Source organism: Corapipo altera, unplaced genomic scaffold (genome assembly GCF_003945725.1).
Source record: "Corapipo altera isolate COAL_440 unplaced genomic scaffold, ASM394572v1 57, whole genome shotgun sequence".
Lineage (NCBI taxonomy): Eukaryota > Metazoa > Chordata > Aves > Passeriformes > Pipridae > Corapipo > Corapipo altera.
The window spans coordinates 677,107-692,375 of NW_020884905.1; the positions used below are offsets into that span (position 1 = coordinate 677,107).

The following is a 15,269-nucleotide window of genomic DNA, read 5'->3' on the forward strand; positions in this document are numbered from 1 at the left end:
GAATGTGTAACTGCCTGCTTTGAGTAACTCTTCTACCTGCTATCTACTGGCTTGCCTGTCTCTGTTAATAGTGCTTTGGATTTCAGAGGATAATACAGTCTGGAATGAAACTATCTCAGGTTTAAAAAAATTATTCTCAGATATTAATTTTAAATATGAAGTAGAAATATCTGTGTTTAGCTAAAAATGATTAATGGGATTGGATTTAATGTGCCAAATTAACATATTACAGTGATTTTATAAGCTGTGAATCTTCCTTCCAGAACACCTTGTTTCTATTTCATGATAAAAACATTCCCTCTTTCATTTATCTGGATGTAAACACTATGTGAAGATAAATTACATGCCACAAGTTTCCACATACCATCACACCCCTCACTTTCTGATACAGAAAGCTCTCTTACAACTAAATTAACAGAAAGAGCTTAACATGTTAATAAAATAAAGCAGGAACTTGGTTTTATGGGATTATGCTGAGCAGTATAATGAACTAGAGGATCCCAAATACTTTGTCATGCATTTCATACTCAACAAGATAACCAAACAATCGTTTTCAAAAAAGGAAATCTACTGTTTGTTAATTAGAGTAACCATTTTAAAGCACTTACTTGATTTACAGTCACAAAACCCTAATAAAACCAGTATGGTTTAACATGAGTTAAACATAATAACCTCTGATTTCAGAGGTTAGTATGAACTAAGGGATATAGATAAGCATCCAGTGGGATCTTCTAAATATCTAACCATCTGTGTTTTATACCTGTTAATATTTTGTGTCCATGTAGGGCAGGAAAGGAGGGAAAAAGATTAGTAGGTCAGTTATATCTCAAAAATGTCACCCTCTCTCAGCATAATTATATTAGCTAAAATAAAAGAATACAACTTGAATGCAGCAATATATGTGACCTAAAATAGAAAAGTAAATTAATCCCCGCAATTAATTACACACAATCTAGATGTGTGCAAAGGATCAGGATACATGACATGATACAAGTATCTTATCACATCACACACTGTGTGGTCTAAGAAGCCAGCACAGGTATTAGTCCTTTGACCTTATTCCCTAACATGAATTTTTTTCAGGGCAAAGTAAATATAAATCCTAAAGACACTGGAAAATAACAGCTGAAGGTTACACAGGTAACACTTGAACTACACACTCAAGCATTGTATTTTAAAATTTAAAATAACTCAGTCAACCTGATTAGATTATGCTCCATCATGTGCATAAACCCAGAACATCTAACAGATATTTTTGACTTAAAAATGCTGTCTCTAATGATTTGACACCGATGTTTCATAAGGCTTCTTGGTTGCCAACAATCACATCCATCTGTTGTGTTGGCAGCATGCTCAATCACAAGGTGTGCTGGATCTCTTCATTTTAGGCACCATTGCCAAAGAAATACAAAAACCTTTGAACTGAGTGCGAATGAATTCAGAAAGAACCAGTTAAAAGCTATCTGAATGGGACAACAAACTTTGGGCAGAGATAAAAAACAGAGGAAAGAATTTAATAAATCTAACAATGATCATATCATTGCTTGAAGAAGTGGGCAAACATTGAAAAGAGTCATTACTATCCAACAGTCATGCTAAATGATACTTCCCAAGAGACACATATTGGAAATAACAGCACTATCTGCTATTTCTTCCACAGAGCTTAAAGACCACTTCTTGACTTCTCTCTCATAGATGTGCATATATAACTATACATACATATAATATGAATACACATGTGTGTACTGAACATATACATATGTATAGCATATATAAATATTATAGACAAATATATATTAACAAGATGTGCATTAAGTATACATACACAGATAAATTTTACTGACAAGCCCTCTGTGGTTCATTACACCTATAAGCAAAATCTACTTGCTATAAAGTCTTCTGTTTATTCCCAGGTGGAGGGAGGTAGTCAGTCAATGCTTCTACATAGCAAAACACATTTTCCTGCACAGTTAAGAGGGAAAAAAGCCACACAAAACAGTGTGGTTAATCCATTAAAAGAAGTTCTGTATGTTCTAGAAAAATTCTGCAGTTTCAAACTTTCTTCCTTTTTGAAGGAGAATTAGGAAGAGGTCTTCACTTGGGCAACAGTTTTTCCAGCCATCATTTATTTCCATGCTAGCCACCAGTATATTGTTTCAAAAGTATTTAAGCAGGGAAATCTCACTGGAATTTCTGGTTGTTTTTTTTTCTTTGCAACTATCAAGAGATCCTTAAATCAATTTATCAGCTATAAAATCTGGTATCAGCACATGAAGTAACTTTCAGATAAATGATTTCCCTTTATTCCACTACACAAATTCAGCCCTGTTACTCCTCAAGACCTCAGTAAAACAGTCTATGACAGATAATTTTGAAAAGAAGTTCCTAAATTTTCATTTCCTTTTTATTTCTTCCTCTGTACAGTCTGCCCAAAAAAGACTAAATTCATAGGAACAAAGCTCAGTATTTTAACATTCACTTCCAGATACTTGGGTTTTGCTTTTCTAGAACTGTGGTGACTATGCATATCAGGAGAGCAGAGGAGCAGTTTAGAACCCCTACATTTGGTTCAGCTGTCGCCAAGAGCTGAGCCCTGTGGGAAGAATCCTGCTCTGTCGGCAGCATTTCTCTCTCAGCTGTTTGGCCACGGGCTGCATCGAGGAGCATCCTCACTGCCAGCCAGTTACAGTCTCTAGTGAGAATTGATCTGATTTTGGCAAGAATGGGCTTTACACCTTTGCCAAATGTGACCAGAATAGATGAAGACAGTCAGGTCCCTACCCAGTCAATGCCTGAAGTGCCACTCAGTAGTAAATAACTGCAAACAGAGCAGCAGTGGGATATTCAGATACAAGGTTGTCAAGGAGCAGGAGGTTTTTCAGCAATCAAAAGTGCTTCATGATATTGTTTGATGAAACAACTACAACATATAGCATTAGATGTCACAAAGTGACAGCAAAATGTGAGAATGCTGATCAAACCAAAAAAAAATAAAGGTCCGTACTAGAATGTAATATTTTAGCTGAAGTAGTGAAACAGTAATAACTATTTCATTTTTAATGCTATTTTTGTAGGAGTAATTCTTTGAGGTTTCAATCAATAACTGCTACTTTGTAATTTCTACTTATTTGAGGGGTGTGCCACAGAATCTTCACACAAGAAGCTCAATGTATGAACACCTCAGTTTACTCACCACAGAACAGCTCCATCTATAATTCTGCTGGCTTGTTGATCGCCATCTTTGTGACCTTCAAATTATATGGCTCTCTTCTTAGTCTGGAGGAAGATAAAACAATTCACCTTTTGTAAACACATTCGTGAATTTTGCACACAAAAATACAAATACAGTCTGCAAGTACTTTAAGAAACAATACAGTGACTCAAAATAAAATTCAGAGCCTGACTCCATCACTTTGACTACTGAAGTAGTGTTTTCCAGTAACAAGATTGGTTTACAAATATTTTACATTAATGCCAGTATGAAATTATGTCAGTGTATGGCTGCACAGTAAGAATCTGTAACTCAGAAAACTTAACTATGTTCTTTTGTGGTGTGATAGGGAGCAATGAGCATTGATAGTAACTGAGTGACATCCAATTTCCTCAGATCTTAGACCTTTCACCTGGTCACATGCAGGAACACCAAGTTCTTTTCATGTTTTATTTTCTTAAAAATTGATTTATTTCCTTAAATATGTAAGATTAGTCTTCTACAAACATTTATATAAATTTTAATTATCAAGTTGAATTCATTTATCAGATTTTTATAATAATGAAAAATGGTAAATACATATATAAAAAATATAATAATTTGTAAACTGAGATTTTTTTATTTTATTTTATTTTAGCTGCTTTCACTTGTGGGAGATGATCTGAATCACAGATTGGCAGTTATATCCAAAGAATTTCATGTGGAAAAACTGATAAACTTGAAACTGGTAGTTGAACAGCTCTAAGGAGGATAATGCTTTTGGCTTCAGATCTTAAAACAGTCAACATTACAGTACAGGTTAAAAGTATTATAATATGCACTAGTAGATTTTCAAGGCTTTCATCACAGAAATGGGAAAGAAAGTCAGTCAGAGGATTACATACCACAGTTAATTATTTGCCTGTGTAAAATTGTAGCCTAAATTAGCTAAACAGAATAAAATACCTTTATGACCTCTCCTGGAGTCTTCTACTGATGACACAATATTTTGTATTTTAACAGTTAGGAAGTCAGCATTTACCATACAGAACAGACTTTTAAATACGCTTACACTGAGATAAAAGATAAAATAACTTAAAGGCCTAGTTCTCTTCTACATTATATATCTGCTTAGCTCCATAGGCAATTCATCAATTGATTGATCAGGTTCAAGATGATTTCAAGTGTTCAGATGGGCAGACAACACAAGAGTCAGGAGTATGACATAGTGTATGTCAGACAAATAAATCTACCAAAGCTTGGCATTTTTATAAGACTCTCCTGAAGACAATCATAATGAAATACATCCAGTGCTTCTGAAGGGTCCAGATTTTTGCAACACCCATGCTAACTCCAAGCCTCTGTACTCTTTTTGTCTCAGGAATATAGATGCTGCCCACCACTCCAGCAAGCTAGTACAAGGTATGCCTAAGCAAAGACAGGTCAGAACAAAAATGATAACTTCTTTGTTATTACATGAACATGAGTTCATTAAGAAGTAAAAATCTCTCTCTCAGTTTTCCTTCCAATAGATCATTCAAAAGTTACCCGTATCATTATCAAACACATGAAGTCACATTCATCTGTAGTGACACTCGTGGAGCTCCTGATACAAGTTCTGGCTCTGAGAGAACGGCATAATTTTATAACCATATAAATCAGGGAAGTACTTTTCCCAGTGCTTTTCATACTATTCCTGCTACACCTCAAGCAAATTACATTCTTTTCAAGAGTAGCTCATAGAATAATTTTTCCAGAAAGCAATCAATAAAATCTCCCCTCATGCTCTTCCATCTCTCTCTGCTTTCCTGAGAAATAAAGCCACCAGCTGCGCTGGCACCTTTGATACATGACTTGAGTGAATTTTTCTGGACATACTCCCTCTCAAGCATATAAGTTGTAAAAATGTTGTTCTGCTGACCCTACACCATTGAGGTGGGTTCAACCATTCAGTAATCCTGGAGACAAACTGACTTCAATCTTGCAATGAAAGGAAACCAGCCCAGCTGGAAACCTAAAAATGTATGACAAAGGTCACACTGACTATTCAGAAAGAGCAAAAAAATTTCACCAAAGTTAAGCAGTGTTTTCTCTAAATTAATAATAAAAACTGCATTATCGCTACACAACAAATAGAGATGCAACAAAGCCTCTTCAGGCTTTAGGAGACTACATATATTTTTATTCCTGAATTTACTAATTATATTATGTATTTTTAAAATACTCTATATTCACATCAAATTATTAACCTATCAATTATTTTAAAATAAGGCATAGATACATGTACAATAATTTCCTCAGGGGTACGCCAAATTATATAATTCACCTATTTCTAGTCATAAGCAGTGATAAAGACTTGTAATGACAAGTAGTATTTTATCACTGGTTATGGTTAACATACCATTTTGTGCTAAAGTAAGGATACATTTCATTTTTCTCCTACTCCTTAACATAAAATGGCAATGATCTTAATTTAACTTAGAAGTAAAACAAGAGCTAATTCAGCTACAAGAAAAGTAAGTCTAGTTATGTAAGCCTTGGGATGAAACTTCCCTGCAAATGAAACATTTGAAATGAAAATCAGCCTGTTACACTTGCCTTTATGCTGGGCCTAGAAGCAATGCAGTTACAGCTCATCCATTCAATCAGTTCTGATTTCCAGAGCTTTTTTTCCAGAGGGATGTTTAAATGAGATACCTAAATGTATTTTATGCCAAACAGTCCAAGTATTAACAGAACTGACTTTGGGTCTTATACCTAAGAATAATTACAGAAATCATTTCATCTGTCATGTGAAGAACCCAGAATAAAATAAGCTGCCACAAAGCATTGTGTCATGTCACCATACACATACACACACACACACATTTTATACATGGAATATTGCAGTTGTTCATGTTGCCGTGGGATTTAGGTGCTGAAAAAATCTCCGGAGCAGTTAATTAGGGGTGAGATAAGAAAGGGTTTTATTTGCCAAGGCTAAGATGTTACAAGACGCGTGCGTACCCCTGTGCCCGAGAGGTTACATTTTATAACATCATCCATCCAATCCCAGATGTATCCACCCTGTGGCCTTTCCTCTGGACCGCCCCGGGGTCCACTCCCTGAAAATGAGTCTGGGGTGCATTTCGGGACCCTCCATTCATCCCATCTTCATCATCATCAGAGCACAAAGGGTACATAGTTATCTAATTCTTGACTTCATTCTGTGGTTTAGGCCCAGATATGCTGTTCTGTCAACTGTCTAGGCCTAACCTTGACAAAAGACTAAACATTTCTATTGGATTCAGGAGTAGGGTTGATATGGGGAGCATAGAATGGGGTAAGAGGGTTAAGGAATGTGTAAACAAGGGTGCTACAGGGAAAAGGGAAAGGAACAAGGGCAAAGAAGAGAGGGTTTCTACTTTCACTGCTTATAAAACTTACAAGTCTTACAAATATTAAAAGAAATAAAAAAACATTAGGGGCTTAAGGCATCATTCGCTTTCCCTCCTACAGGGACACAGTCTAAGGTGGCAGCCTTCCTTGGGGAATATGCTATCATTAGATTTCCCATTAGGGCCTCTTCCGTGGAGAAAGGTTTTTCCTGTATCACAGGTTAAATCATGCTAATTTCAAACTAGAGGCAGCCACATCAAATTGATTTTTAGAAGCTGAAGAGAGGTAAGGTGGATGATGTGAGAGGAAGCAGCAATGTGTGTTTTCAAAATCGTGCTTGCATATTCTGTGTTTCAGAAGCCCTTGAGATTTGCATTGCTCTGTTTACCTCAGGTCTACTAATTCCCACTCTCATACCCACTGGCAGAACATCACCAACAGCACTAGATTTCTGTGTTGTAAGCAGAGCTATGGCTCCTTTTTGAACTTTTTGTCACTGTTTCCTAGAATTAATCCGAAAGTATAAATATCAGACAGCTGTTATATCTTTGAGCCTGACAGATAATAATTTCTCCAAACTGAACTGAGAAAGTATAACTAATACAAATAATAATAAGGTATCTCTGACAACAGGAAGAGTCATCCTAAGAGTCCCATTTCACCTACGGGAAAATGAAAACCTCATTAGATATCAGAAGACCATCTGAAGAAAGATTTGGGACCTTCATTCAAGAAAAGACAAAACTAGATTTAGGAAGTGTCAGATTCTGAGGTGTGAAGCAGTCAGGGATGCTGTCATCGCTGGGAAGATGCAGAGTGAGCTACTCCTGCTCGTCATGGATAGACTACTGTACATTCCAAGGAAAGCAAGTGGTGGGGGCAAGCAAGAAAAGAGTGGGGGCCCTCTGAAAGACTGTGAGATTTTTAGAATTTGCTGTCTCAGATAGGATGGCTATACTCATACAAAGAATTGAAAAAATCAGTCTTACTAAAGTATTTCTGCATAGTTTAAAATTACCCTCTTTTAACCTAGCTTATATAAATACATGCATTTGTGTGTAGATATACATATCGATTATATACTGGATCTCATCTTACAGCTTGAAAAGCTACCGTGTGAACTATGTTCATCAGAAAACTGCAGGCTAGCTATTAGGCAACCATCTATTGCTGTTTAACTAATGAAGATTTATGCAAGCCAAAAAAGTTCAAAAACCACCTTCGTAATTCTTCAGGAAGAAAATACATAGTGATTTTTTTTTGTTCTTGCTTTTTTTTTTCAAAAGCTAGAAATAGGAAAAATGACAAATCAAGGAAAAAAAAAAAAGTGTAAAATTCGTCTTCCACCTACTAAAGCACACAATGCACCACCTTCCACAGTATCCAAGATGGGAAAAGGTTATTTCTCAAGCATCCAAACATATTTAACCATTAATCTCTCCCTCTACCTCTCCAAAACAATTCCCAAGCAATTACATTTTTTTTTCCAATTTTTTGAAAGCCATTCCTCCCTTTCCTTAGGAAAGCTGGAAAATTCATATAACCTATTACCACTAAGGAGCATGCCTTGCTCTAGAGTTGGGATCATAGGTCTTCTTGTCCTGTTATCTGTTAGTTTAACAACCCTACAGCCATGAAAAAAATTTCACAAACTCTACAAACTCCACTACATTACACAGAGAAGTGGAAAACCATGAGAATTATGTTGGGTAAGAGTGATAGTCATGCATTTATATTCAGGACAACATGGTCCTGTGACTACAATGGGAATACTAATTAACATGTCAGAATGTATAATTGGTCCCAATAAATGAATCCCTGAGGAATTTCTGGAATTTCCAAGTTCACCAGTAAATATATAAATATACCTGAAGTCTCTACTTAAGCGTATTTCATACCTGAGCATCACTTTCAGCTATAAAGAGCAGTTATAAACAAGTTGACTAAAGACTTTGCTTTAACTCCACAGGTAAATTTAATCTCCTCTAACATTAGGCAGGGATCAGGCAGCTTTCCTCCCCAGCTTGGAAGGTTCCCATTACAGTCAGTGGTGAGAACTTCCTCTGGGCAATGACAGTCTGCTCGTGACAGGCATCTCAGACTGGTGGAGTAACACCTAAAGCAACTCAAAACCTCACAGGTTCTCCTAAGCACTTAGCTCTGACTAGATGTCCAGCTGGTAGCAAAAGGCAATTAGGTGATAAAACTCTCACTTGAAATTAATGTGAAGACCCTGGGTTAGTGTACTAAAAAGGAGAACTAGCAAAACTTTTAAATTCCCTCCTCTTCTAGCGCTTGTTATTTCAGACTGATAAAGGAGAACAAAAATATGTAAGAATTTTTGCACTTTCTTCTTTCACGGTAAAGGAACCCATGTGAAGTGAGCAGCAAGGGCAAAAGCAACCGTTATTAAGCAGAGAAGTAACGAGACATTTCAGTGCAGAGTATTTGAGAATTTTAAAGACTGCATAGGTTCCCTCTATGTATCTCTCTCTTATCAGTATACATAGTTAGTTTGCCCACACTGCATGATGATAACAAGACATCAAAGTATCACTCTTACTCTAGAATGATGGCAATTCAGAAAACAGATTGCAAATTTTGCTGTAAATCAAAACTGTTCAAAGTGTTCTCCAGACTCTCCTCTTCAGCAGCAAACAATGATCAGCTTCTGGAGCGTTACTTCAGGTGTTCACTGCCACCTATTTAAAGAAATTCAGCATCCTTGACATTGAAAATGGCTTAAGATACCAACTTCTGTACAACAACAGTAGCAGAATGATGCCATAGCAACTTCAGTTACAGACACCTGAAAGAAATAGCAGCTCCTGTCCTGTATCTATGCCTCTTATCTATTTAACATGAATTTGCATTAAAACCTCATATATCTTGGCATCGAGGTTAGACTGCATTGTCATTACCCACGTAAGTTCAGCACAATATCCTGTAAACCTAACACACCTAGGAAAATTATTTGTTCATGCATTTCACACATGAAAAAGATACAGCTGCTCTTAGAAGTTCCATTTGACTCTTCCTTGCTGAGATATTCTTTTTCTGGGTGCATACTGAATTATTGTTCAATATGCCCTCCTCATATGAAGCTCTTATTAAAATCTTCACTCTTGTTTTATAAAGAGTTTGCAAGATGAGAACGTGCCCTATAGAAACCAAGGGTCTGCCTTAAGGTATTTGTTTTTCTTTGTTGCTATAAAACAGTTGCCATTTTATTGACTCCTAATATACTTGTATTCAGTAGACATAGCAAGTGCACACCACAGTGATGTTAATATAACAGGACACTAATCAGGAAATGACATTTTGAAAACCTCTGTATTTTTAAATTGCGTTCATTTAAAGAAAAAAATTGACTAAACCCACCTCCCTGCTTAATTGGGTAGTTTAATCCACAGACCTGTCACAGAAAGAACACAACTGCCAGAAACACCCAGTGTTCACATTGCTGCTAAGATTAAAATCAAAGAGAATGTCAGCTTTCCTTTGTAAACAGGAAGAATCAAGGTAGAGGTTTTTTACTGTAACAAAATACTGTGAAATACACGTACAATGGGAAAATAGAGTGTATTTATTTCTGTTGGGGGTTTTTCCTCCTTGTGTTTCTCAAAGCATTCTTCTTACAAAAATTTAAAAATAAAATCCTAGAAAAATAAAGAGTGGTGATGGTTCATTACACATTTCTTGGCAGGAAAAGACATTCTTTCCTTCAAGGCCAAGGAACACCTGTTGAGTTTTAGACCGAGATTTTCTCAATATGGGCGTTTCAGTTCCAAATCACCAGCTGTCAAGATAAAAAGCAAGAAATATCTAAGATTCACTTTGTGTTTATTTTACATAGATTTAGAAGTTAATAAAATAAAAACTAGAAAAATCCTTATTAGGACCTTTTAAAACTCGTTCTTAGTTGTAATGAAAGTTCAAAATTGGATTGATAATTTCAGACAAAATGATTTGGACTGGTTTTAGCTCCTACTGTTACGGAATATACAAAAGTCAGGTTATCTCAGAAATATTTCATTATTTTAACTTTTAAATGGGAAATCTCTCTCTGTTGAGAGTAGAAAATCTAACCACTTCTATACGTATGTTAAATTGCCATGCTTTTCAGTAAATTCCAATTGCAAAGATGCAATTAACTGAAATAGCTTTTTCCCCCCCAGGTAGATCAGTACTTTAAAAGCACATTTCTACCAAGCTTCATTAATTGCTGTTTTGCAGCAGATGATCACATACTAACTGTTGTAGGACTTGCACAGGAGAATGTGTTTGTAACAGTTGTCCATTCACTTTCAATCTTATTTTCCCCAGTGTAATTTCATTGACTTTTCTCCATGAAAAGTTTTGTCCCATAAATGCTAGCTGTGATTATACTTAAATTCTACCTTAACTAGCAAACACAAAGTTAAGTAGCATCTATAAAGGATTATTTTAATAAATAAAAGTCTAAAACAGTAGGTCAAAATCATCTTTCAGTTATACTCAGATAAATACTGAGTAGACAGTAGGCTTCACTAGTCATGCCAGGTTTCTTTTTGTGTGAAGTATTTTTGTGACAGTAAAATTTTTCCCATATACCCACATTCCTCAGGATAAGCTGTTACTACAGCAGGCCATATCAAAGCTTTCACAGCTGAAAATATTAGGAAAGTGTCACAAACAAACCATTTGTAATGGATGAGTTGTCCCTATATGGCAAACATCCAGAAATAAAATATCCTTCTGTTAAAGGAGCTGAGTTCCCAGACATAACAGCAGTTATTGCTCGAATGCTGGAGACATGAGTTAATGACTAATCACCAGATTATAACATAAGTTACACAGTAAAATCTTTCCTTTTTCATGAAGTCACCTCAGGTTAGTCCCAATGGCAGAGATACTGCTATTTATTTTAAACTCGACCAAAACAACAATTTTCTGTTTCTCACACATTTTCATTCTCCAATATGTTGCAAAATTCTGAATTCAAATCATATTATTGCCTCATAGAATCATTTAAAAGAAAGCATAGCTTTGTAAGAGCTGATTAATAGACGTGGAGGATTCCTGGCATCTTGGAGAAAACAACTATGAAACAGCAACCAAAAGAGACACACCACTCAGTGTATCTGTAAGTGAACTAACAAGACACTGAAAAGCTTACAGAAAGGATTTTTGCAAAAACTGAAGGCAACTGTATTTTAGTTTAGTTACAGTTTACTCCATAAGGTGAAAATTGGTACAGTTGACAAAACATGTCTGTTCCTCAAAATCCTTCAGCAATTTGAGATGTATTACTCCATATTCCTTTGATTTTTTTTTCTAGAATTCCTCAGAAAATTCAGATTTTAATAAAGGAAAAAGCATTTAAAGTTCCTATTTCAGCTACTATGTGCTGCTTTCAAAAAGCTACTTGCATATGCTAAGTGGAATACTAAAAATGGACCAGTACAATGTAAAGTTTGAAACAAACTTTCTGAGAAATTACTTTCTGGTAGGGTTGAGAGAGCTATTAATTGTCAATTCAGTATTGCTTTTGATTTCCTTAGACTAGATTTAGCAATAGAACTGAATGAATCAAGGCACATGGGAAGATATCTGCAACATAAGCCTCCCAGGCTTTTATGTTTAGATCAAAGGGTATTGATTTACAATTCTGAGGATGAAAACAGTGGTGAAGAAAGCCAGGCAGCTTTAAGTAAAGTGCTGAGATCAGTGACAGATCTGATTTTAGCTACAAGTTCCATCAAATAAAAACAAGGCCAATGGCCTTGTCATAAACATGCCTTCCTTTCCCCAGCCTGCTTCTAACACTAGCAACTATGTTAATGCAAACAAAGTAAAATAAAGTTATGCAGAGAAAACAAACAAACAACTTCTATGTCCCAGGTCAATCACAGAATGAATGCAAGTGAGAAGCCAAAGGACCACAAAAGAAACAGCAGTAAAAATTGGTGTAAGAAAAGACCAATCTCCACTGTATAGAACAGTACTGTACACTGCTGCCTCAGCAACGAGGGAACAGACATCCTTCCTTTTAAAGATGCAGTCCATAGGCAGAGGAACAGCCAGTACTAAAAGCTCTGCAAATCACATCTATGCTTTGTTTTGATTTTAGGGTGAGTAGTTATTTTTTTAATCTTCTAGCCATTTTAGTGTTACCATTCCTAAGTGTCATTTTACCAACAGAGAGAAAAGCTTTCTGAAGAAAAGTGGAATTATTTTTCTTTTTTTGTGACTATCAATTTAATATCATTCACACAGGTGCAAAATCCTCTGTTCTGTTAGTCAGCTGATGTTCTGATTTTCTTTTTTAAACCTCATTAAGGCAGCAACAAAGTCCATAATCCTAAATACATTAATACTAAACAAGAAGAAGCAAACAGTGCAGCAGCTGTTACATTTGCCCTGGGAGGTGGCAGAAGGCGGTGGAGACTGTAAAGCAGAACAGCAGGGGTAGGAGGAAGTGATTGTTTAATAGCATGACAATACAGCTTTGTTTTCAGAAATGGCACTGAGACAATAAATAGAAATTGATTTAAATATCACTCAGTGCTATCTCTAAACCTAAGCAAGAACTTCAGCAGAATAGTATTATTTCTTCATAAATCTAAGACTAAATGGATATAGGGAGTATGTATAACTAAACTTTGGAGTTCCTAGACAATGGTATTTCAGCTGGATGCTCACATAGTAGTATAGTTTTTCCTATTCCTCCTAAATCCGAACAAAAAGCATTTTTTCTTGTCATCACTGTCTGAAAAATAGCAGGTCTTTAATCAGAAAGTGGGTATACTGACTTTATTTTATGAAAATCAAGGCAAAAAAATCTTAGCTTTCATCCACAATAATATTTTTGGTAGACCATTAAATGTTAGTAAAATTTTTTTTTCTAAAATGACTAAAAGTAAAAAATGGATTAATGTCTTTGTTTATAATGAATTCACATAACCACATTTTCATTCCTTGTCCTCAGTATTCATTTATTTGTCACTTGGGCTTTACGAAGAACCAAGTAATTGCTAATAATAAATTTAACCTGACCAAGCACAGACATCACCAGCTTTTGTACCTTTTTACAGAAGGTTCTTTTCTTCTCAGTGGCATGGTTTTTTCAAGGAGATAGACTCTTGAGCAAACCTGTTACCACGTACTTCACTGAACCTAATAGAAATAATAACGCATAATTTCTCAAGCAACAATGCCCATCATGAGTTTAAAGCTCAGAGGACACAAAAGCATCTCGATAGCTAGCTAAGGGTGAGATACACCACTGTCCCAGAGAGCACTTGTGCAGAGGGAGGATATCTGAATTCCCCCTTAAAACCCAGGGCAGAAGTGCTGCTTTAGTCATTCAGATCAATGACACAGTTACTGGATCACATCTCAGGGCCCCATATGGTCTCCCCAGACAGTTCTATCTGCACCACACTTTTTCCTATATATATATAAAAGCAGTCTTCCTCATTAAGCCATAGGATCTCTTGCCCCTCTACATCCAGCAAGCATAAAGACTTTGTACCAACCTTCTATCTCAAGGTAAAATCACTCTGCACATATCCTGGGATAAGACATAAAAAAATACAGAGAGCAATCCTAAGACATAAAAATATCACAGAAAATATATTAAAGGTATTGTAGGGTCTAAGGGTTTAAAATTGTATGGTTCCCTGTCCTATTTGAAACATTTCAGGAGATTAAAAGAAAGCATGGTAGGTCATGGAGAGGGCTCAGGAGCCTCCAATTCCAATACCTCTTCTGTCACTGAATTTCCCTCAGAATGAATGCATAAGCTTAAACTGGGACTGTGAACATGTACACCAGTAAAAGAGGAAGGCATAAAAATAAGAGCAATGTACAGAGAAAAGGGATGTCAATAAACAAATCAAATTACTCTCACAATATTGCAGTGACAGCAACTATCCAACAATATTTAGCGCGTTCCTTTTTAAAAATTAATTACTGTGCTGTGAATTGTTAAATTATTTCATTTAATCATTTAGAGTTATCTGAACATCATCCTGCAGAACAGACTTCACAGTAAAGTAGAGGCCAGTCTGATTCATGTGTAGACATGGGAAACAGAATTAATACCCTTTGGCAGGCTGGACAGAAAAAGGAAAAAGTGCAAACAATAAAAAAAAAGGACCTTTTTTGTTACAAACACAGTATCTTAGGTAAATGCTAAGCAATTTTTTTCATTCATCTGCTATTTTTCCTAATATGGAAGATAATGGTCCTGGGTTAGGGGAAAAAAATTGCATTAACTGAATCGATTGTTTTTCTAAGCACTTGTGTAGTGCAAGTGATACAAAAAGAGCAAAAGTGGCATAGAAAAGGATTTTATCTTTATCCATCAATTCCAATGAATTTTACAGTCATTTTTGTAAATACAAGTATACTGACCAATTTTTTCATGGCACTGTTTCTCTCTAAAAAAATCAGAAATAAGAAATGTGAGGTGTTTCAGTAAATCCCATGACTGTCCACAGCAGAAAGTGAGAAATGGGATTGATCAATCAGAACCTGTGTTTAATCAGAGTCAGTTTTTAATCAGAACCTGTCATAGTGCATTGTTGCACTTATTGCAACAAGTGTTAGGCAACTCTGCTATTAAAGCAGGCTTTGTTGCAATTTTATCATTTCGACATTATAGATTAATGGTTATTCTTTTTGACAGTATTACAGACACATAAAATGACACTTC

At 35.8% G+C, this 15,269-nt stretch overlaps 1 long non-coding RNA gene across 2 annotated transcripts in view; it reads right to left on the reverse strand.

The window, feature by feature from the left end:
- The window catches only part of LOC113951083, a 159,668-nt gene that overhangs the window by 80,753 nt on the left and 63,646 nt on the right, over positions 1 to 15,269 (reverse strand). For both annotated transcript variants that reach the window (XR_003529030.1, XR_003529029.1), the window contains exon 5: positions 3,194 to 3,276. This is a non-coding gene — a long non-coding RNA (uncharacterized LOC113951083). The remainder of the gene's footprint in view (positions 1 to 3,193; positions 3,277 to 15,269) is intronic.